This window comes from Macaca nemestrina, chromosome 12 (genome assembly GCF_043159975.1).
Source record: "Macaca nemestrina isolate mMacNem1 chromosome 12, mMacNem.hap1, whole genome shotgun sequence".
Lineage (NCBI taxonomy): Eukaryota > Metazoa > Chordata > Mammalia > Primates > Cercopithecidae > Macaca > Macaca nemestrina.
This window is the reverse complement of record NC_092136.1, coordinates 108931342-108955230: the sequence shown is the minus strand read 5'-3', so window position 1 is coordinate 108955230 and position 23889 is coordinate 108931342. Positions and strand designations below refer to the sequence as shown.

Below are 23889 nucleotides of genomic sequence, written 5' to 3'. Positions count from 1 at the left end.
TCTTACAAGACAGGATCATCATTTCACAAGACAAGAACACATGGTCATGCAAAGACCCAGATGCCTTGCATCCTAGGACCCCATCCTCTTTGGAATCCTCTCCAGCCCACTGGGAAACTGGAGGAGAGAGAGACGATCAGAAATGGTAAGTTCTTATGGATCAGGGCTGGAAATAGGCCTCATCTCCTCTTCCACTCATATTGTATTGGGCTGAACTCAGTTAAGTGCCTCCTCACCTACTCCCGTAATAGCAATGACGGTTGGAAAATATAGTTCAGCCACAGCCCAGCAAGAAAAAGAGAGCACAAATACTGGTGAACCTCATGAGTCTCTCAGATTTTCCTAAAGCAAATACTGCATTCAGAGGATTTATGCACTGTGCGTTTTTTCCCAAAGACTGGGAAACCTGTTTAATTTTTAAGATCGTTTACTGATTCCAGGAGCGACTGGCTAATCAAGTCCTAGGGTCACTACAGGTGGCGTCTGGCCCTTCTTAGACTACCCTGAGTTCACTTTACCTATCAGATGTCATGCAGACCCTACCACTTGAGCCACAGGGACACCAGTCAGGGCACTGTCGAAATTAGCAACCAAGCAAGATTTCCAGGAATGCAAAGTAACCCAACCGGGTTACAGCCTGGAAGCTGGAAGTCTGAGAAGAGACAGGGGTAAAGTCTGTCTGAGGTTTCCAAGGTACAGCTGTGGAGAAGCCTTTATAGCTCCCAGCCAGAGAACACCAGGTAACCACTACCCCATAGGCCATCTCAGCATGGCTGGCCAATTGACTTGCTTCTCAGTCCCATCCTGAAACAGCACTGTCTTTTCAGCTAATTGCTAATGCAGGGTAGTAAGGAAAGCTCAGGAAGAAGCCCTTGAGGAGAACTCCACATATAGTAGATAATAATATAATAGCTGATGTACCTCATGCCAGTCAGAATGGCAATTATTAAAAAGTCAGGAAACAATAGATGCTGGTGAGACTGGAGAAACAGGAACGCTTTTACACTGTTGGTGGGAGTGTAAATTAGTTCAACCATTGTGAAAGACAGTGTGGTGATTCCTCAAGGATCTAGAGCCAGAAATACCATTTGACCCAGCCATCCCATTACTGGGTATATACCCAAAGGATTATAAATCATTCTACTATAAAGACCCAGCCATCCCATTACTGGGTGTATACCCAAAGGATTATAAATCATTCTACTATAAAGACACATGCACACATATGTTTATTGTGGCACTATTTACAATAGCAAAGACTTGGAACCAACCCAAATGCCCTGGATAAAGAAAATGTGGCACATATACACCATGGAATACTATGCAGCCATAAAAAAGGATGAGTTCATGTCCTTTGCAGGAACATGGATGAAGCTGGAAGCCATCACTCTCAGCAAACTAACACAGGAACAGAAAACCAAACACTGCATGTTCTCACTGATAAGTGGGAGTTGAACAATGAGAACACATGGACACAGGGAGGGGAACAACACACACCAGGGCCTGTTGAGTGGTGGAGGGCAATGGGAGGGAGAGCATTAGGACAAATACCTAATGCATGTGGGGCTTAAAACCTAGATGACGGGTTGATGGGTGCAGCAAACCACCATGGCACATGTATACCTATGTAACAAACATGCACATTCTGCACATGTATCCTGGAACTTAAAGTAAGAACAAAAAGAGAAAGTCTTAAATAATAACAATAATAATAGCTGATGTATCAAAATTGGATTTTGTTCCCAGGTCCTGTCATAAGCAGCTTTACCTTGGCTTTCCTGTGTAATTCTCATAATCACCTTCTGAGGTGTGTTCTACTATTATGCCCAGTTTGTAGAGGAGGGGACCGACACTTGGCAAGGTTCAGTCACTTCACCAAGGCCTTTCAGAAAATAGAGGCAAAGCTGGGATTCAGTCTCCAAAGCTGAAGAATGGAGCTGCTACAATCTGCCCTCTGCAAAACTTCTGATAGGGCTTCTGGTTCTTGCTCTGCATTTAGCATGGGCAAGAACTGACCCTAAAGAGTGATTCTCCTAAAATAGGATGCAGTCCCTTCGCTTCTCCTCAGATGCTTTTCATCGTGGTGGGGAAGAGGGTCGGAGAGGGGCTGTTGCCTAGCAACATTGCATTTGCTGCCACACCCTTCCAACTCCCTCCTTGCAGATTCACAAATAACCTCTCTCCTCACATTATGGCAATCCTTGCCCCCTGACCCCTCAACATCCAGGAGGCAGAGTAAATACATGGCCATCTTCCCCATAGACACCTCTAGGCTAGGAGAGGCTAGGCTGCAAATCATCTACCACTTCAGAGACGGAAGGTGTAGAGGGTGCAGAACCTTACTTTCCCCATTGCAACCCTCTTGGGATGCTTTATATAAATGTCTTCTGATTATAAAAGAATGAGGAGGGGAAGGGCTGATTCGTAGCCAGCCAGGTCTTCACAAAGCCCTGGGGCAGCCTGTACAGCCCCAGGCTACAAAGACTATCCCTGAGACCACCAGAGGTAAGACAGGCTCCAGAGATGTGCATGTGGGGAGGGGAAATGGATGTGTAAGCTCTACCCACAGGAAATTCAGGACCAATCCCCCCAGAGCAAATGCCCCAAAATCTATAATGCAGGTGCAAGAAACCTGCCGAATGCTTTTCGATCAGAATAAAACAGATTTCTTTTTCTGCTTTTTCTTACCAAGTGACTCCTAGAGTTGGGTCACGGTGTCCCCGTCCTCCCAGCAAGCACCAAGTGGGTAAGCGCTTCCGCACGACCTTGTTAGGATCTGAATTGAACACGCTCTGTCCACGTAATACCTAATGCAGTGCTCAGCACAGGCAGATGCTTAGAAATTACTTTCAAATGAGCATTTTACAGATGACCTCTCTTCTCTCTCTGCAAGCCATGTTGAAATAAAGAAGACAATGATAATGGTAATACGCAGGAACTTTGTTAGAGCACTATTTGTTCTCTTGAGGCTCTATCCTGGGTCCTTTTCAAAGGGATTTGGTTATTAAAATACCTCAAAGATGTATTACAAGGCAGTTTCACCAAAAAGACAGTGGGGATATATCAAAACTTTTTTAAAAACTAAATACCCCGCCGTACCTCCATCCTTCAGGAGTTAGAAGGGGGAGGCACTGGGATGAGGAGAGGAGGAGGCGGATCACACTTTATGACCTTCCCAATAGTTTACCTATGCATGGAAGAGGGACAGGGGAGGGAATCTGATTTCCTCAATTCACTGAAGCAGCTTCCTGTAGCTATATCAAGTCCCCCAAATTTCCAATCGTGATGGAGACATTGGGACTAAAACACAACCCTTTATTCTTTCAGTGTGAATTAAATGCCTTAACATACCAGATACTCTGCTGTGCAACAGGGATACAGTCATGAAAAAGACCAGCCTGCTTGGAGTTCCTAGTCCAATAGGGGAAGCAGACGAACAGGAGTCTCGTGGCGATGTGAGTAGGGGGTGAAGGAGCATCTCGCACACTCCCCAATATCAGATACCTCCTGGCCTCACCTCACATCTTCTAGGCTTAACTTTTACCCCAGCAGCTCTTCCACGGATGCATCCTGAAAGCTGCTCCACATGGCTCTCACTCTCTGTCCTGGAGATTCTCTGCAGTCACTTGGGATACCAGCAGGAGCCACTGGCTATTCACACGGGTGCAATCTGGAAGAGCAATACTCCTTGGTGCACTGACAATGGAGAGCAGGAGCCAATGCTTTTCTTTGAGGTACCTTAGGCAGACAGTTCTGAGGTCCATTTATACAGCTTGTTATGCATTGAATCATGTTCCCAAAAAAGATGCTGAAGCCCTAACTCCCATTACCTGTGAATGTGACCTTACATGGAAATAGGATCTTTGCAGATGATCAAGTTCAAGGTGGGTCCTATTCCAATATGACTGGTGTCGTTTTAGAAAGGGGAGATTTGAAGATAGACTTGCAGATAGGGAGAACATCATGTCAAGATGAAGGCAGCAATCAGAGTGATGTGCCTGCAAGCCAGGGAACATCAAAGAGGGTCAGCAAACCTCCAGAAGCTAGGCAAGTAGCATAGAAGAGATTCTCCCTAACAGCCCTCAGAATGAACCAACCTTGCCAACACCTTGATCTGGGATTTTTAGAACCCTGAGACAATACACTTCTGTTGTTTCAGTCACCCAGTTTGTGGTACTTCGTTATAGCAGCCCTAGCAAACTCATACACAACTCCTCAGAATTCCCAGTGAGGTGCTTCCTCTGTTTCTCGCAATGAGGTCCAGCTTGGTAGCCCATGCTTGTGATGGCTTCACTTCAATCCCTGCTTCCATTTTCCCAGCAACCTTTGCATAGTCCCTTGGATCTCAAAATTAAGTCCTCTAATTAAAGCCCCTGCACCAAACCCTTGACTTTGCTTTCTAATGGGAAAAGCCAGGCTATGGCACCCACCTTTGGAAGACAGTCAGCCATCAATCTAGGTCCCTGAGTGGCTACATGGAGGAGAGACCTTGGACTGTTATGTGAGTGAGAAACAAGCTAATCTAGAGTGAACTCTAGATTAGCTTGATAGGGAGGAGCCGCTTAGCCTACTCTGAGTCACACAGGGTGAGCCCCCTCAGGGCCTGGCTCTGACAGACACATCCTCTCTAGTACAGGGGTGTAATCAAGCCCATGATGGTGCTATTAGGAGAAATTAACAAGGTGTTGGGGCAAAAGGTCACCAGTAACAATGCTCACTTCCACGTCTTCCCAATGCAGACCTTCTTCACTGCCTTTATTTAATCAAGTACAGGGGTAGAGTCTCTTTGTGGAGGCCCCCTTGTTGGCTTCCTGGAGAATCCCACCACCTGTCCTTCCCTTCCTCATCCTACCTCACCCCCACCCATCTATTCCTCCTGGGTCAGGGGCTGCTGGGTTAATCAGATACATTGCTTAACCACTCCAGCTACTTCCTAAGAGGTATTCCAGAAGAAATAAAAGAAAATCCTTTATATGCTAAAAAGGTGCTACTGGAAAGTATTTATTATATTATTAAAATGTCTATGTTTGTATCTTGACTCCTGCACTAGACTGTAAACTCTTAGTGTCACCAAATGTGGGGAAATCTTTCTTGCTTTGTATAAAGTAGGAACTGAATAAATATTTTAAAACTGGGAAGGCACGGTGGCTCACACCTGTAATCCCAGCACTCTGGGATGCCCAGACAGGAGGATCACTTGAGGCCAGGAGTTCAAGACCAGCCCGGGCAACATAGCGAAACCCCATCTCTAAGTTAAAATGAATAAAAATAAATAAATATATAATTTGAAAAAGAATTTATTCTCCTCACACTTAAATTTAATATTCCCTAGTCACTCCCTTTTATCAAGTATTATCCCAAATATGGTAGTAAAAGAGCAAAATTCAGCATTTTTCCAAGATAATTTTTTTACATATTTACAAATGACTGGTTTTAATGCCATGGTTTGAAATGAGCATGTCTGTGTAGAGAACTGGGAAAGTCCTTCCCCGCGGCCTTGCCTCTGACCACGCGCACGAGTGGTGAGCTACTCCTGCTCACCTCCCAGAGCGCCCTGTATGCACACGATAATCAAGCTGCATTCGTCCATCTGGCACTCAAGGACTTGGAAAGGGAGCCAGAAAACATAAAGGCAAATCTCTTTCCACAAAGCTTCCCACCTGCAGAAGAGCTGTGATAACACTCCTATTTTTAGCACAGAATAATCACATCAGGTGCTTAGTGAGGGGCTGGGGGAAAGGGCTGGAATGAACCAGAAGTTCTGCACACACTCACTCTGCCTCTGTGCTGTGGACACCCTCCAAAATGTGCTTGCTGCCAGTGGCATTTAAAAATCATAGAGTAAGGCTGGGCACGGTGGCCCACGCCTGTAATCCCAGCACTTTGGGAGGCTGAGGTGGGTGGATCACGAGGTCAGGAGTTCAAGACTAGCCTGGCTAAGATGGTGAAATCCTGTCTCTACTAAAAATACAAAAAAATTTAGCCAGGCATGGTGGTGGGCACGTATAATCTCAGTTACACAGGAGGCTGAGGTAGAGAACTGCTTGAACCCAGGAGGCAAAGGTTGCAGTGAGCAGAGATTGCACCACTGTACTCCAGCCTGGGCAACAGAGTGAGACTCTGTCTGGAGAAAAAAAAAATCATAGAGTGTGTTCGAGACACTAGCAGCACAGAATACTAAATACTACAAACAATTTAACTCTGTGGGCAATTATTTGCTCAGGATTTGTGTGTGCCTGCAAATATTTGGGCAAGGTCTGAATAGCAGAGGCATGGAGAGGTGAGGAGTGGTGGAGGGAAGCCAGCCTTACATTTCCCTACTAAGGCCTGGTGAGGTCTGTCAGCAGCATTTAGAAACCAGCCTCCAGGGGAAGTGGGTCTGCCCTAGTTTCCAGCATCCTGGAAAGCTCCAAGTCTTCCCAATGATACCAGGAAAGCAAATTAGGCAGAGAAAGTGGTGATTCAGTGGCTGGTACAACACTGGGTAGGTCCTGATGCCTAGGAAACTGGAACAGAGTCTAAGTCAGTGCAGTTCAGCTACAATAAACCAATCAGAGTTACAACTTACGAGCACCTAGTGGGTTTTCATTTGTTTGTTGTTTTGTCTTTTTTTTTTTTCTTTTTGAGACAGGGTCTTGCTCTGCCACCCAGGCTGGAGCGCAGTGGCACAATCGTAGCTCACTGCAGCCTCTATCTCCTGGGCTTAAGTGATCCTCCAGGCTCAGCCTCCCAAGTAGCTAGGACCATAGGCTCAGGGCACCACACCCAGATAATTTTTTTAAAATTTTTTTTAAGAGATGAGATCTGTCTGCGTTGCTCAGGTTGGTCTTGAACTCCTGGCCTCAAGCAATCCTCCTGTCTCAGCCTCCCAAAGTGCTGAGATGACAGTACCTTTACAGTAAGGTGTTTACTGGGCCTTTCCAAACTTGTGGATGGAGGTGCCCATTCCCACGTGAACTGCACAGGAGCATCACCGATCAGGAACTGTCTCCTTTGGATCCAAAGCCCAGAGGAGTTTTCCAGTTGTTACACAAGTCTCAGTTTTAACCACTTTTGAGAAATACCACACAAATTCTGCTCTGAACCTCTTGCCAATAAAAAAATAAATTATTATCCCCAGCAGCAATCCTGCGGCTATAAGCCACAATAAAATTATGAAATATATCAATGAAGGTGCTAACACACTATCCAATGAAGAATGCTCTCAGCTCATCAGATGCAGTAAAATCGATCCACTGGCATGATGTGAGCACTTGATCAATTTATTTCATTGACAAAGGGATCAATATGCCGATTTTTTACGGTATTAATCATTAGGTGAATTGTATTCGTTCTGCAAAAACCCTTTATACACTTAGTAAAAGGGTTTTCTCTCTCAAAACTGTCGCTGTGAGGCTTTTTTCTCTGCAGATTTGGCATTTCAGCACTCAGGCCCATCTATGGACTGAGGACCGTGAACACAAAGCAATCCCAGTCTCGGGTGGCAGGCATAAGAGGCAGAGGCTTTATTTTTCCAGGAGTGTGATGATCTCACGCAATGCTAAAAAAGCGGTGGAAATCTGGAGGCAGAACGAGCATTCACTGTCAAGCCCGGGACCAGACAGAAAACACGTGGCTTTCTTCCCCCATCCTCACTTTCCCCAACACTCTGGTACCCTGGTGTCTCCCGGTCTAGTGCCATAAAGCTCTCTTCTGAGTTTGGTAGGTGACTGAATGACCAGAGCCCCAGGAAGCAGGAAGCAGGGAAAGAGCAACAGAGATCGCACCTGAGAGCCTGAGGCCCTGCTAGGACAGGCAGGAATATCATTGCACCAGAGTCCTTCCACGAGCAGACTGGTTTAAAGGAAAATTAACAGGTGAGCTGAGGTCTGAAGCATCCGTTTAAAAAAAAATACAATAAGCCACCAAAACTTGCAGTACCGAGTCAGCCCTAGGGAAATGGCTCAGAAGGAAAAAGCTACAAGTATTATCAGAGACTGTCATCAACTGGGAATTGACATTCCTCAACTCAGGAGGCACCTACTGCAGAGATGGCAGCTGACTCCCAGTGATGCCAGCAGGCTCTTCACATCTACGCTGGCAATAAAAGGCAATGCAAGGAAAGCATGTGCGATCAAAGCATGGAAACACAAGAATATCTTTCTGATGTCTGTCCAGAGATTATTCTCCTGCCAAGGGCCATTTTTACCAAAAGGGAAGCACACCAGGGCCATCCTGATGTGTGTTTGTCATGGACACCTTGCTGGACACAGGATGTAGGACTCCAGGATGGGAAATCAGGGCAGGGTACGAGCAGAGTATGTTGTGCAACAGGGAGACAACAGTGAAAAAGACCAGCACAAACATCGTGTCTTGGAACTCAGTCCCAGGTGGACACAGCTGGGACCTCTTAACATGAAGTGGGAGCGATTCAGAGTGATTGGGGAAATGCAAGGCCAGAAGAAGCTAGTCCTAAAAGGAGGTGTCCTAAGTGAGGAACGGGCTCTTCTCAGAGGCCCTGGAAGGATTGCTACAGAGGAGCAGGAGGAGGGTACGGAAGGACGACAGTCAATATGTTGTCAGTTACCCAGCATTGTCCTGGTAAATTTAAATACCCACCTTCCTTCTCTGCTCCCACCTCCACCAGAGCTCCTAGTCCAGTTGCTCAGAACACTGACAGATGACCCAGTGGCACTGCTCCTCTGACACTGCAGACCCAGTGTGTGCAGGCACATGTCCACAACAGCTCTTTAGGGGGCAAAAATGTATATACATGTATATGTCCATTCATTTCTTATAAATGTAGATATAAAAGGCGTAAAACACACAAGTGACAACTAATAATAACATTTATAATACTCTCTATTGTACATTTCATATAACTGATTCTTCCAGAATGCTTTCGTCAACTTTGCCAAAGTCTTCTAATTGACTGAAGAGCTGTCTGAGGACCACCACCCAATGGGGCAACATTCAGACAAAGGAGCAGGTGGGCAGATATTTCAGAGTTACCAAGAATTTGTCTGGCCAAGAATTACTTTGAATATGATAGTCAAAAGTTGCTGCTCCTACCCCAGCAGCGCTGCTCTTGCGCACATCTGTGTACAACACACACACACACACACACACACATACTCTCCCTGCCATCCGGAACAGCCTCACTTTTCTATTCTCCAGCCAGCAAATTCCTGAGCCATGGTGTTAAACGTGGAGTTACCATATGACCCAGCAATTCCACTCAAGGGAAATGAAAATGTAGGTCCACACAAAAACTTGTAGATGAATGTTTATAGCAGCATTATTTATAATAGCCAAAAAGTGGAAACAAGTCGAATGTCCATCAACTGAAAAACAAATAAACATGATGTGGTATATCCATATAATGGAATATAATTTGGAAATAAAACGGAATGAAGCACTGATACATGTTACAGCACGGATGAACTTGGAAAACCTTCTGCTAACTGAAAGAAACCAGACCCAGAAGGCCACATATTGAATAATTCCATTTATGGAAACCCAGAGACAGAAAGTAGACTAGTGTTTGCCTCAGGCTGGGAAGGTTGAAGGAGAAATGGGATGTAACTGCTAACAGATATGAGGTTTCTTTTGAAGATGATGAAAATGTTTGAAAATTGATTATGGTGATGTCTGCACAACTCCGTAATATACTAAAAACCACTGGGAAGGACACTTTAAAATGGTAAATTATATGATATGTTAATTATATCTCAATAAAGCTGTTTTTCAAAATTTCTGAGCCATGGCAAAAAAGCTGGTTGACGTCTTATTTCCTGTGAACGTACTTCCATTGCTAATGGTTGAAGAAGAGCTTTATGAAATGTCTTGACCTCATTTTCAGATTGGATTCCCACAACTACCCTGTGAGGCCAGCAGAGACGAGATTGTGTTTATTTATAAAAGGCTGAGGTTCAATCTGTTAAGTGACTTGCTTAGGGTCACACAGCAGATTTAGAATGGAAGTTGGTCTTAGCATTTTCTACAACTTATGCCGACACAGTTCAACTAACTGCAAACTAAAGAGAGGGTAATTACCCTACAAGTGAGTCACATGGTAAGGCTAGGAGTTCAGGCAGGTTACAGAACTAGACCAGGGGTGCGAAGGCCCTGCTGAAAGTCCTCCCTATAAGGCTGAAGAACAGGAGAGCTGAGGTGCTGATTCACAGAATGAGGCCCTAAGAGTGGGTGAGATCAGGGCTCCGTAGGCAGAACGTCAGGCACACCTAATTGATTCAGGTGTCCACCCAGTTAATACTTAATGGGCATCTACTGTGACCTAGGCCCCAGGGATTCAAAAGAGAACAAAGTCCTCACTGTCATGGCTTTCAGGGTAGAAAAGGACAGACGATCCTATGACCAACTAATTATGATTGTGATAAGGGCTCCAAGAGGGGAAACAAAAATGCCAAGAGTATATAACGGGACATGGCCTGCTTCAGACCAAAGACAAATTGGGAAGAGAAAATCCAATATTTTGCCAGATTCTATCTTACCAATTCTAAGTATGTCTTTTCCTTGCAAAGTCAAACCAAATAACCTGTTTCTGGTTTTTTGTTTTTGTTTTTGTTTTTTCACATTGAGCATATGATATTCACTCCTCTGCTCTCAGGTTTTCACAGAAGATGAAACATCTATAAACACTTCAAACCACTTAAGAAGTCCCAGGAAGGGAAATTTGATCTTTCTTTTTGCCTTTTTACTTGCTTTTTCCCAGAGAAAATCAGGTTTATCTGATTAGCAAAACTGGTGAAAGGCTGATACCCACTGGGCCCATTTACAGTGGGCAGGCCCACGCACTGTAACACAATTATGGGCCGATCACTCACCTCTCACTCTTATGGGCCCCTGGGCTCTGGAGGCCTGGGCTCTCCTTGTTAAGCAGAACCAGAGAGTGCCTGCCTATTATGCCAAGCCCAATCTCTACTCTGTGTTCCAGTTTCTTTATCTGAGGCTGGGTGAGTGTTCCAATTACCCATGAGTAATAAACTATGCTAAAGCTTAGTAGCTCACAAGAACAGTTATTTCATAACATATTACAATTTTGCAGGTCAAGAATCTGGGATGAACTCAACTGAGCAATTCTTCTGCACCGCATGACATTGACTGGTGTTACTTCATGGTGTTTGGCTAGTGGCTGGGTCAGGTTACAGGGGAGGTGGGTCAGACAGCTTCACTAGTATGCCTGGCACCATGGCAGGGACGGCTGGAAGGCTGGGCTCAGGTGGGCGCCTCTTCCTCTCCATGGAGTCTCAGGTCTACTGTGTGGTTTCCCAGCAGGGAAGTTGGACTTCTCACCTGCCCGTCTGAGTTCTAATAGTGAGTAGTCCAAAAAAACAGAAAAATAAGTCACTAGGAAACTGCCACAATGTTACTTCTACCCATATACTATTGATCAAAGCAGCCAAAGATCCCGTCCTGATTCAAGAGTAGGGGACATAGATCCTACTTGCAATGGGAGGAGGGTCAAAGATATGAAGCTATCTTTATCTACCATAATGGGTAGGTCTGATTTTGAGGTGGGGGAAGATAGAGAAAGCTCTATTTGGCCTCGAGCCTACACAGTTTTCTGGAGAGCCCTTACTTTGGTAAATAAAGGTGCCCTGTTGGACCCCTGCTTAACTCAGTTCTTTGTGTTTACTTTCTATAAGTCAGAACCCTGGAGAGTAAAAGGAATGACTGTCCACCCAGACCTAGGATAGCCTGGGTTTACAGAAGCTAAAAATCCTAAGAAACCAGGGCAGGCTAATAGAGTGAGAACTCCAGAGAACACTTACAATTTCTTCTAACCTCTTTTTTTGCTGCCAGCATGAAACTCAGACTCAGACTTGGTGTGCTCAGCAGTTGCTATCCTGTGACCTGTGGGGTAGGCTGGGACTGGAAATGAAAGACTACAAATAATGCTTTTGGAGTTCTTCCCCAGTCGTTCCATTAGAAATGGGCCTTGTGGGGCCTAGAGGTGTAATTCCTGGGATCTAACAGCTGTGGCCTCTGCATTGCTTGGCATCTTGCACCACCTTTTCTGGAGCAAACAATCTCACAGCAGACCTGGTGTGCTGACCCTGGGGATCGTGTGCCATCGGAATCACAGATGGCTCTCAGGCAGCAGAACCCTGCACTGGCACATGCAAACCTGACGCTGAGATGCACATGCGTGTTTAATCAGCCTTGTGCCTCATCTCGGTAAGGAGCCCTGTAGCCCTCATCAAGGCCATGTTTCTGGGAGCATGGATGTGGAATGTTGCATAAACAATGCACAGAGGCAAGGGCACGCCTGATTAAAGCAGCAGGGATCGGTGCTGAAGATCTAGGACATCTTATTTCCCATCCCAAATCCAAGTGAATGATGCCACCAACAACAATAAAGGTAACAACAACCACTGCTCTAAATATTTAAGTATGTAAACTCACTTAATCCCCAAAATAATCCTGTGAGGTAGGACGCCCATTAACTGCATCATACAGGTAAGAAATCCAAGCACATAGCAATTGAATAATTTGCTCAAGGTCACCTAGAAAGTAGGTGGAGGAGGAGGGCTCTTGAAATCCAGAGCCCACGCCCTTAGTCACCCTGTCTTTATCCTGGTTAACCTCAACAACATAGCTGTGGACTGTGTCCTTAAAATCAGGAGAGTGAGGCCGGGCATGGTGGCCCACACCCATAATCCCAACACTGGGAGGCCGAGGCAGGTGGATCACCTGAGCTCAGGAGTTTGAGACCAGCCGGGCCAACATGGTGAAACCCTGTTTCTACTAAAAATACAAAAATTAGCCAGGCATGGTGGTGGGCACCTGTAATCCTAGCTACTTGGGAGGTTGAGGCATAAGAATTGCTTGAACCCGGGAGGCAGAGGTTGCAGTGAGCCAAGATCATGCCACTGCACCCCAGCCTGGGCAACAGAGTGAGACTTTGTTTCAAAAAAAAAAAAAAAGGCCAGGCATGGTGGCTCACGTCTGTAATCCCAGCACTTTGGGAGGTCGAGGTGGGCGGATCACGAGGTCAGGGGATCCAGACCATCCTGGCTAACTCGGTGAAACCCTGTCTCTACTAAAAACTTCAAAAAATTAACCGGGCACGGTGGTGGACGCCTGTGGTCCCAGCTACTTGGGAGGCTGAGACAGGAGAATGGCGTGAACCCGGGAGGCGGAGCTTGCAGTGAGCTGAGATTGCGCCACTGCACTCCAGCCTGGGCGACAGAGCAAGACTCCATCTCAAAAAAAAAAAACAAGAAAAAAGAAAAATCAGGAGAGTGAAGCAAGACTTCGACTTCTGGGTTTCTCAGCTCCTCTGGTGTGTTGGTTTGCTAGGGCTTCCATAATCAACTGCCACAGATGAGGTGACTTAAAATAGTAGAAACGTATCCCCTCCGGTTTCCAGCGGCTACACATCCAAGGCGAAGCATCAGCAGGGCCGGGCTCCCTCCGAAGGCTCTAAGGGAGGATTCCTTTTCGCCTCTTGCTAGTTCTGGTGATTGGCAGCAATCTTTGGCTTTCTTAGCTTGTAGAGGCATTGCTCCAATCGCGGCTTCCACCTTCACAGGACCATCTTCCCTATGTGTCTGTGTCCTCTGTGTATGTCTCTGCTTCTCTTTTCCTCTTCCTGTAAGGAAAGCAGTCATTGGATTTGGGGGCCGCTCTATTCCAGAATTACCTCATCTTAACTAATTTACCAGAAGATTCTATTTCCAAATAAGGGCACACTCTGAGGTTCAGGGATGAGAAATTCTGGGGGATACAATTCGAACCAGTATATTTGGGGACAAAAATGGGGCCATTCCACTGCAAAGAGGCAAGGACATCTTGATTTGGACTCAACTCTACCTTCCCTGAAATTAAAACGGCTGGTCCATTTGCCCAGCTTATCTTTCTCTGCGGTCTCTAAGCTCTTTTAGAGTTTGTATGTCATCTGTGGTAAGAACCCCAGCATTTAGGTAAGAACCCTGGCTCACTTGTGAGGTCTGCTTGTTAAGGAGACTCTACGCTTCCCATTGGTGGGGCAGTATCCCATGTTTTCTGCCTCTCATGACAGCTTGCATAGCCTGTATTCACACAGGTCACAAAATGGTCTTTCCAAAGCACAGTCTGAATGCATCATTTTCTAAAGGCTAAAACCTTTCCCAAACCCTCACCCCTCCGAGGAGCTCAGCCTGGCATGCAGTCTCCGTGACAATGTGGAATAGCCCCGTGCTCACAAGCATGAGCTCCGGAGTCAGACTGCCTTGGCTCAGAATCCTGGCTCTGCCACTTGTAAGCTGAGATTATATGGGCAATGCACTTAAGCAGTGCCTGGCACATAAGAAGTGCCTGCTAAATGTTGGTGATCATTATTATCATCACTGCTTTCCAGCCTGGGTTCCCGATCCACATTAGCTCCTCGCTACTGCCCAAACACTGACATTTTTCAAGCTCCCGTTCTTCACTTTTCTAGAATGCCCTTTTTCCTCTCTTTCCACTGGAAATTCGAATTTATTGTTTTAAGCCCAGTTCAAATTTGCCCTTTCAGTGATGCCTTCTCCCACCTGACCTGAGCAAACTGTTGCTTTCTCCTCTGTGCTCCCACACACCCTGACCTTTCCATCCTCCCTCTCTGTATCGCCTGCCCCTCTTGTCCCCAAAAGCATCCAGCACCGTGGCAGGCACATCGGTAAGCTGTCAGAAGCTATTTATTAAATGGATGTACAAAATGCTGAATATTGGACATTTTTTTCAGCCTTTCCGCTCTAGTCTCTCACCCTTACAGACTCACCACTGTCCTTCAGTCCGCCTCCCGACCCACAGCCCCTCCAGGCTCATTTATAAATAGGAAATGACATCTGCATACAAATATATCCCAGAGGCCAGGAATGCTCTGAAGACAAGGTCAGACACACTTGTTTTTTTCACCTTCTGAAACATCTGATTCCTACCTATTTTAGCTTCAGTATCTAAAACTCAGGCGTCTCCCTCAAGGTCAGTGAAGGTTTTGCCCACCTTTTCACACCCTTCATGGAAAGCCTCTCTCCTTTGGCTGGTAGCCCTTCCCCAGGATAACTCCCATCTGGTTCTAACGCGCACCATCTGAAATGATTACACCACGCCTGAAGAACCCAGTGCTTTATTTCTTCACCCATTCAACACAGACTCTAACAAGACAGACAGATTTGGAACCTCTGAGTTCTCTATTGTCAAATGAAGACGGTGTTATCCCATGAGGAGCTGCATGTTTTGTAGGCCTTATGAACATGCAAGGGGTATGGAAATGTATAGCACAGGTGTGTTCCCCAGTCTGAGGGGAGACAGGAAGTCCCCGTGTGGAAGTGATGTTTACTCAAATATCTTGAAGGATGAGGAGGAGTTATCCAGGAGAAGAGCTCGGGGAAGACTGCTCAAGGTAACCCCGAGGCAGGAGTGAAAGATTCTTTATACCCAAGAGCTGAGACAGCTAACATGGCTGGAGAACAGTAAGCCATCGGGCTGCTGAAGGAGGCAGAGGCCCTATTACATAGGACAGCATGACTCGAGGGAAAGCTCTTCAACCTTATCCAAACAACAGAGAGCCTCTAAAGGGCTGGAAGCAGAGAAGGGAGCTGCTTCGATTTGGTTTAGAAGGTTCATCTGGCTGTGGACTGGATAATAGGTTGGGGATGGTGAGGTGATGAGTTAGGAGGCTGCCGCCGAAATCCAGCCTCCTCCTAATGATGTCGTATTAACTTGAATTCTGACACTCTTTCCTGAGTGGGAGAGAAAGTGGCGATGCCGGCACATCAGGAGTATGAACAGAAGTGTTCAGCCCACCAGCACATCATCCATCCATGCACTGGGGACCATCATCTGATGCATCAAACGGGTCTTCCTGGTTGAAAGTTGCTGAGAGTGGCTGCCATTCTTCACCTCCTCTCTCTGCTCTGCTTCCTCGTCCCACTGCTTGCTGTGTCTCCACTTGGCTCTTACAACACCAGCAGTGGAGGACACTGGTAGTCCACCAAAATCCGCTCTTCCCTTTTTCCATAGGAGTGGAATCAAAGTCAGGCTCAAAGTCAGGCATGAGGCTGCCCAGCCATGCTACATTTGCCAGCTTAGCTTCTGTTACAGTTAGGTGAGGTCGTGGATGAAGCTCTTACCAGTGGGATGTGTTGTAACCAGGACCACTTGCAGCCTGCAGCTCCAGCAGTGTGCCCTGACCTCCTCCATACTCTCTTCCCACATGTGGCTGTGACTCAGCCTTGGCCATCCAGGCAGTGAATGGCAGAGTGCTGGAGAAGGGCAGAGCCTTGAGATGGAAGCAATCTAGTCCTCTAGCAAGTGGACAATACTGCCCATGGTCCAGGAATGCTTATCTAAGACATGCAAGACAAACTCCTTTCCTCTTTATCCCACCAAATTTGGGGTCTTTTTGTAAGAGCAGCTTAGCTCACACTCATGTGCTGACCTCCCTTCTGTCCAACTCTTCTAACACAGGAACTCACACTTCTGGTCACAACACTTCTTGCTTTTCACAAATTATCACTAAGCAGTTTGGTTTTCTTTTCTCCCCTTTTTAAAAAGGAAAAAAAAAAACAAAAACATTGTAGATACCAGAGGGAAGATACAAAATGCAGACAGGCAAGAAAAATGATGCATAATCTCATGAAAATATGCAATTATTTAATGGCTCATTCTGTGTTATTATATTTGTGATCTCTTTTAATGTAAGAATATAGTAAATATCTTCATGGGTTTTTTTTGAGACTGAGTCTCGCTCTGTTGCCCAGGCTGGAGTGCAGTGGTACGATCTCAGCTCACTGAAACATCCACCTCCTGGGGTCAAGTGATTCTCCTGCCTCAGCCTCCCAAGTAGCTGGGACTACAGGCATGCACCCCCACACCGAGCTAATTTTTGTATTTTTGGTAGAGACGGGGTTTCACCATGTTGGTCAAGATGGTCTCAATCTCTTGACCGCATGATCTGCCTGCCTCAGCCTCCCAAAGTGCTGGGATTACAGGCCTGAGCCACCAGGTCTGGCCAGTGAACATTTTTTCATATCAAGAAATATCTTTTTACAACAGAATTTTTCGTTTTAAAATTTTTAAATTTTTTATTTTTAGATGTGACTTTTTAAAATTGAAAACGAAAAATGCCCTCAAATCTTTGAAGTCCTATTGGATTGGGATAAGTAGAGACAATGAACAAATATTTTGAGTAAAACAAACCTGATACAAGTCATGGCAAGTAAGGAATGTCCCAAAGAGGATTTTCCAGAGTTAAAATACATTCCAAGGCCAGCCATCTTGTCCTTCACTTAGACCCATGCTTCATCCTGGCCTTTGATTTGTAAATTTGCTTTGTTTCTGATTTACCATAAACTGGAAAAAAATAGAAATAAGTCTTTTAAATAATCTTTTTGTTATTTTCACTTTATTTTCTCCCTTTATATATTTTTTTTACCTTTTTAAATAATTTCAACTTTTATTTTAGATTCAGGGGACATCTGTGCAGGTTCATTACCTGGATATACTGTGTGATGCTGAGGTTTAGGGTACACATGACCCCATCACCCAGGTACTGAGCATAGCACTCAGTAGTTAGTATTTGAGCCCTCTCCTCGGGCCCCCTCCCTTTTCTAGTGGTCCTCAGTTTCTATTGTTCCCATCTTTATGTCCGTAAGTACCCAGTGTTTAGCTTCCACTTATAAGTGAGGACTTGCAGTATTTGGTTTTCTGTTCCTGGGTTAATTCGCTTAAGACAATGGCCTCCAGCTGTATTCATGTTGCTGCAAAAGATATACTTTCATTCTTTCTCATGGCTGCATAGTATTACGTGGTGTATATGTACCATGTTTTTTAATCCAGTCCACTGTTGATGGACACCTAGGTTGATCCCATGTCTTTTTTTTTTTTTTTTTTTTTTTTGAGATAGGGTCTTGTTCTGTCACCCAGGCTGGAGTACAGTGGCACGATCTTGGTTCACTGCAACCTCTACGTCCTGGGTCCAAGCAATTCTCCTGTGTCAGCTTCCTGAGTAGCTGGTATTACAGATGTGAGCCACTAGACCCGACAGATTCCATGTGCTTGCTATTGTGAATAGCACTATGATGAACATACATGTGCATGTGTCTTTTGGTAGAATAATTTATTTTTCTTTGGGTACATATCCAAGAATGACATGGCTGGGTCAAATGGTAGCTCTGTTTTAACTTCTTTGAGAAATCTCCAAACTGCTCTCCACGGCAGCTGAACTAATTTACTTTCTGGCAACAGTGCATAAGCATTCTCTTTTCTCTGCAGCCTCGCCAGCATCTGTTGTTTCTTTTGGCTTTTTAGTAATAGCCATTCTGACTGTTGTGAGATGGTATCTGAGTGTGGCTTTCATTTGCATCACTCTGATGATTAGTAATGTGGAGTATTTTTTTATATGTTTGTTGGCTGCTTGTATTCTTCTTCCGAGAAGTGTCTGTTTATGTCCTTTTTTACAACAGAATTTTTAATGGATGCGTAGTATTCCACTGAGTCTACCATAATTGACTCATTCACTCTCCAACTGTTGGAAATGTATGTCATTTCCAGTTTGTTTGTTTGTTTTATTCTAAACAACTCTAAAATGAAGATCCTTCAATATCCTTTATTATTTCCTTAGCATAAATTGCTGAAAGTAAAATTGCTGTATAACAGAGACACAAAATTCACAGCTTTTGATGTATACTGCCAGCTTGTCCTCGAGAAACAGTAAACCAATTTAAGGCAGGTTGGTTTGCTAATGACTGCTATGTACTGTGTATTTGGGCAAACAGAAAACAAACAAGAAGTCCCTCAAGCCTCACACGCCCTTCCCTTGCACTTGTAACCATACCATCTTCTTGGGCAGGTGCTGAGCCTCCTGCCTTCCAGGTGCCCAGGCAGCAATTCTGCGAATGCAGCTTGCTGTCCCTCATATGGAATAAAGATTGGAGGCCAGGTGTGGTGGCTCACGCCTATAATCCCAGCACTTTGGGAGGCCGAGGCGGGTGGATCACGAGGTCAGGAGTTTGACACCAGAGTGGCCAACATGGTGAAATCCCCGTCTCTACTAAAAATACAAAAGTTCACTGCGTATAGTGGCAGGTGCCTGTAATCCCAGCTATTCGGGAGGCTGAGGCAGGAGAATCCTTGAAACTGGGAAGCGAAAGTTGCAGTGAACCGAGATCGTGCCATTGCACTCCAGCCTGGGTGACAGGGCGAGACTCTGTCTGAAAAAAACAAACAAAAAAAGTTATGTAAGGCAAGAAAAAAAACGTAATTTCTGCTATTTTTATTAAGGGCAGCTTCTTGAGGCTCTCCGAACAGGGCTAATTTCCATTTTCTGAGACCTCAATAACCCTCTCTCTCCACAGGAAAAAAGAAAATCAAAATATAAATTCCTTAGTGAACTCCTCTCTGATCTCCGCAAAGATTTAATGGCAGAGTGGAAGCAAAGTCTTAAGGTACTTCAACAGCTTAACCACATAGCATACCTATGCGTTTGCCGCACATGAGGCAGGGCTGCAACTGTGTCTGTCCAAGTAAACACAGCGGCGCCCCTTGATAATATCCCTTGTTGGCTTTCCTTTTCTCCAAAGTCACAAAGTCGAATCAAAACAACTCTACCAACGCCTTAAGATCCTAATGGGCTTCTTCATTTAGGATACCTTCGTGAAGATTTTCTGCACTTGCTTTTTCTTTGAGCGATCTAAGCCGCAAGCATTCTGAAGCCCGGAGATCAGGGTTTCGAATGTTAAGTCTATTCTTGACATCTTCTCCTCTTTCTTTTCCTACTCCTCTTTTTAATGATGGACCCACAGATTCTTAATATTTCTTCCAAGTTCCTTAGCCTCCCCAGAAGCCATGCTTAAGATCTTACAGTGGCTGTTATTTGGGAGATGGTCAGAGGAAGGGCTGCGGTACACTGACAGCGTGGTACGTATGCTCACCTGGCCGACTTCATTTCCTTGCCTGTACATCGAAGGCATCCAGCCCTCCTTCTGTCCTGTGTGCCCATGGGTGTATCACAAAGACAGGCATTGCAGTGAGAGCCATTTCCAGCCGATCTTCACAGTTGCTTCAATAATGTTGAAAGGTGTTTACTTTATTCAGCTGGGGGCACAGCTAAGACTCGATCGTCATGGACCGTCATGGGCCCTGGAGAACATAGATGTTACACTGGGGGCAGCAGTTCTAATATTTTTAGATTAGAAGGGGAAAACATGAAAGGGAAAATGTGATTCTTACAGTGTGAGGCTTTAGGTGAGATGCAATACTGAGCTGTGGCTTCTGTCTACCTCTAGCATGTGCGCGCTAGTGGTTCCTCAAAATCCCAGCTTAGATGTGGCCTGCTGCGGCAACTCTGGTGTCTTTTCAATGCCACAAACTTCTGGCTCTGACAACCACTCCCAGCTCCACTGCTGCGACTCTGTAGTACCTAATTTAAACTCCCTTGAATTTCAGTGAGCAGGAGACTCTCACCGACCCAGTTTATTTTTTGCTCTCTTGTGTATCAAGTCAGAGTTTGTCGGCTCAAGGTTGGGCCTCACCGTGGTCTGGTCAGCTGGGGCCACGAAGTATAAGGGAGAAGAGGTTCCTATTAGGCCAACCCTTGCATGTGGCAGGGAGGTGGGAGGGGTCTCCTTACTTAGAAGGTACTTGTGGTGCCAGAAAGGCCTCCATCTATGAATTAATATTCTGGCAGGGAGGAGAGGAAGAGAAATTTGAATAACGCAGACAGCCCATGCTGAAGCCGGATCCACCCCACACGAGTTCTCTTTGTCAGGTGTGGGAGGCACATGAAAGAAGAGGGGTAGAAGGAGATGCGTTTTAAAGAGACAAGAGCCTTCTTCAAGGCAGAGATTCCTCCCTGAGTCTCAGAAACCTTAACGGCGCCTGGACTATCTACACACTGAAGTGCCTGCTCAACTGAAAAGCCAGGAAGCAAACGCAGGCTCCCCACGGGGAATCTCCAGACACAAAGGGATCCCTCCTCTCACTCGTCCCTGCATTGTCTTCCAGAACATCCGGAGGTGTGTGCCTGGGAGGAGGGCAGAGCTGAACATGACTCACCTGAAGAGCTGGGTGGCAAGGCTTCTGTGCAGGCAGCAGTTTTCATTCCCATGGAGTGCTCACTCTTGAGGAGGCAACTGGAAACCCTCCTCCTCCTCTTCCTCATCCCTTTGGTGCCTTCTTTGCAGAGAAGCAGCTTACAGCTCCCTCTGAATGGTGGGGGCCAAGCTGATTTGCCCTTGTACTTATGGGAGCTCTGGGACAACGAGCTGGCTCCAAAGCTTAAGGAATCATCAGCAGTTGAGGCTCAAAATCCTTCCTGAGTAGCCAGACTGTCTGCTAGATGCCTCAGCACACTGGGAGTGACGCTGAGCTGCAGGCAGTTCTGAGGTTTAAGGCCCAGGTGGCTGTCTGGTCCTTGCGGACTGTTCCAGGCCATCCTTTTTTTTCACCAAATAGTACACACTGGGCATGGTCTGTGTCATCATCAAGGGGAGCACACCCTCTCCCAATGGCTAGGAACCCTGCATTTCCATCATTACGCCTCCCAAGGTGAATCAAGGCCTGCAAACGTAGCTCTCAGAGTCCCACAGCTCCATGCCCCAAGCAGAGACCTTCCTCCACTGTGGTCAGCCATCGGCTGCTCCACCGACCACAGAGACCTTCAGCTGAGGCTGTGCAGGGAAGAGGCTGTGGTGAGGAGGCCAAGCTGTGGACTTAGCCCAGATTCAAATCCTGGCTCTGTGACATGGGGAAGTCACTTACCTCTCAGCCTGTTTCCTTACCTGTAGGATTGGGTAAAACACCATCCCTTCAGAATTAAAGGATTAAATTCTACCTAGATTAAAGGAGATAATGGGTGCAAATGGCTTCACACAGATAGTGCTTGGTGTAGTTAGGCAGAACCAGTAGCTCTCATTGATCATTCATTTATTCACACGCACACATTATCATAGGCACTTTCCATGTGGCAGGCACTGGGCTAGGTGCTAGAATGTGGAGAAATCAGACAAATAAACAGTTACTTTTACTGCAGCACACAGAAGCACTGAGTGTTGTGCAAATATATGGAAAAGAGTTCTAACTCAGGTTGGGGGAGGAAATCAAGGAATACTTCCAAGAGGAGGTGGCAGCAGTGAGCCGGGAAAAGAGGGGTGATGGGAGAAAAGGGTGTTCTTGGCAGAGGCAGCAGCACGTTCCAAAGCCCAGGGGGTTATGGGAGAGTCTCCTGTGCTGGGACCCACAAGGCCACAGTCGTGGCTGCTACCTAACACCACGGGAGTCAGTTGTTTTCTCTGTGAATTTGAAGGCCGGCAATGTATCTGTGCATATGATTTCTGATATCAACACACATATAATGCTATTAGGTTCAAATGCTTCCAAGCCAGTGCCTCACAGAGAAAACACTTGCTGACAGTGAACATCTGTGGCCTAGAGGAATCCAGTGCTGGTGATGGGGCTGTGGTTTTAAATTTAATAACATTTTTACTCACTCGAGGATAGTTTCTGTTCAGCCCTGCGGCCCTCAGAGCCAGGCTAATTTGCACACAGCAGAGACACCCAGATTTGTTTTTACCCAGAGCAGGAGATAATAAATAGGTGAGGACGAAAATTCTCATTGGATAAAGGTAGTTCTACTGCAGGTGAAAATAAAAGTAAAAATCTTCATGAACTACCCAGTCTCATGTGTTACCAAGTGGTACCTCCAGCTGGGGCATTCCAGTCATTCAGGATAACAGACAGGCTGATGTTTCAATGACTCATCTTTGCCACAGCAGGGTCAAGACCAGAGGTTAAGAGACACGTTTTAATTTAACAAACCATCTGTAGGAAATGCAAGGTTTTCAGTTTAGTGTCTTTGGCTTCCCTATCTAAATACATTTACATTAAGGTCCAGCACATCTCTAATTAAAATCTAAATTGTATTCCAGACTCACCTCCAAAGAATGGCCTTGAGTTCTGCGAAGACCTGGCCCACAGACTTGTGAGTTCACATTTGAAAGCTCTTTAACTCTTCCCTCCCCAGTACACCGTTTTCCATTTTTCACCTGGCTGGCAGTAACCTTGCTATGAATATAACTAGGGCTCATTTCTCCTCCCAGCAGATATAACTGCCACTTCATAAAAATAGTCAGAAATCTTCAAATGATTCATCTCATCAGCAGCATAACAATAGCTTAGAAATATACTAGATTTTCAGACATAGCTCTTACATGTCAGAGAACGGGGAGAGAAAAATGCACCGTAAAGCCAATTAAGTCTACTTATAGAATACTAACTCCAGGCTCCACGGTCCACCCAGCAGTTCTCAACCCCAGCTGCACATTAAGATCACCAAGGAAAGATCCAACTACACAAAAGAGATGGAATGACTAAAAACAATGAATTCTCCAGAATGATTTAGAACGATCCACCAAGTGCAACTGACACCGTTTGAATAAGGTCTGTAGATGAGTGAACGGTATTGTATCAATGTTAATATCCTGGCTTGGATAGCTGCGCTGTGGTTATGTAAGATGTTAACATTTGGAAAAACTGGGGGAAGGATACACAGGACTGCTTTGTACTATTTCACATCTTTTTTTGGAAGTCTGAAATTATTTCAAATGAAAAGTTAAAAAAAAATTTTAAAGAAAGTAACTGGGAAAAAAAAATACCCAGGAAGCCTTTAAAACATACCAGTGCCTAGGCCCCATCTCAGACCAATTAAATGGAATCATTGTGTACAGAGCCTGGGTTGCAGTATTTTTAAAACCTCTCCGGTGATTTTAATGTGTAGCTAGAATTGAAAACACAGTTAGGGGTGGGTGAAGTGATTCTGATTCCAGTTTTCCCAGTTGTGTCACCCCCTGCTCCATGACTTCAGGCAGGTCATTGAAACTTGCTAAGCCTCAGTGGTCTTATCTGTTAAATGGGGAGACTAAGCTG

At 45.5% G+C, this 23889-nt stretch overlaps 1 long non-coding RNA gene across 1 annotated transcript; it reads right to left on the bottom strand.

Annotated features, from left to right (window-relative positions):
* Positions 1-13272: 13272 nt before the first annotated feature.
* On the bottom strand, positions 13273-23667 carry LOC139357584 (uncharacterized). The gene is made up of 4 exons (XR_011611047.1): positions 21022-23667; positions 19899-20106; positions 17167-17319; positions 13273-13597 (listed from the first exon to the last, which is right to left on the bottom strand). It is a non-coding gene; the product is annotated as an uncharacterized lncRNA (long non-coding RNA).
* Positions 23668-23889: the final 222 nt, after the last annotated feature.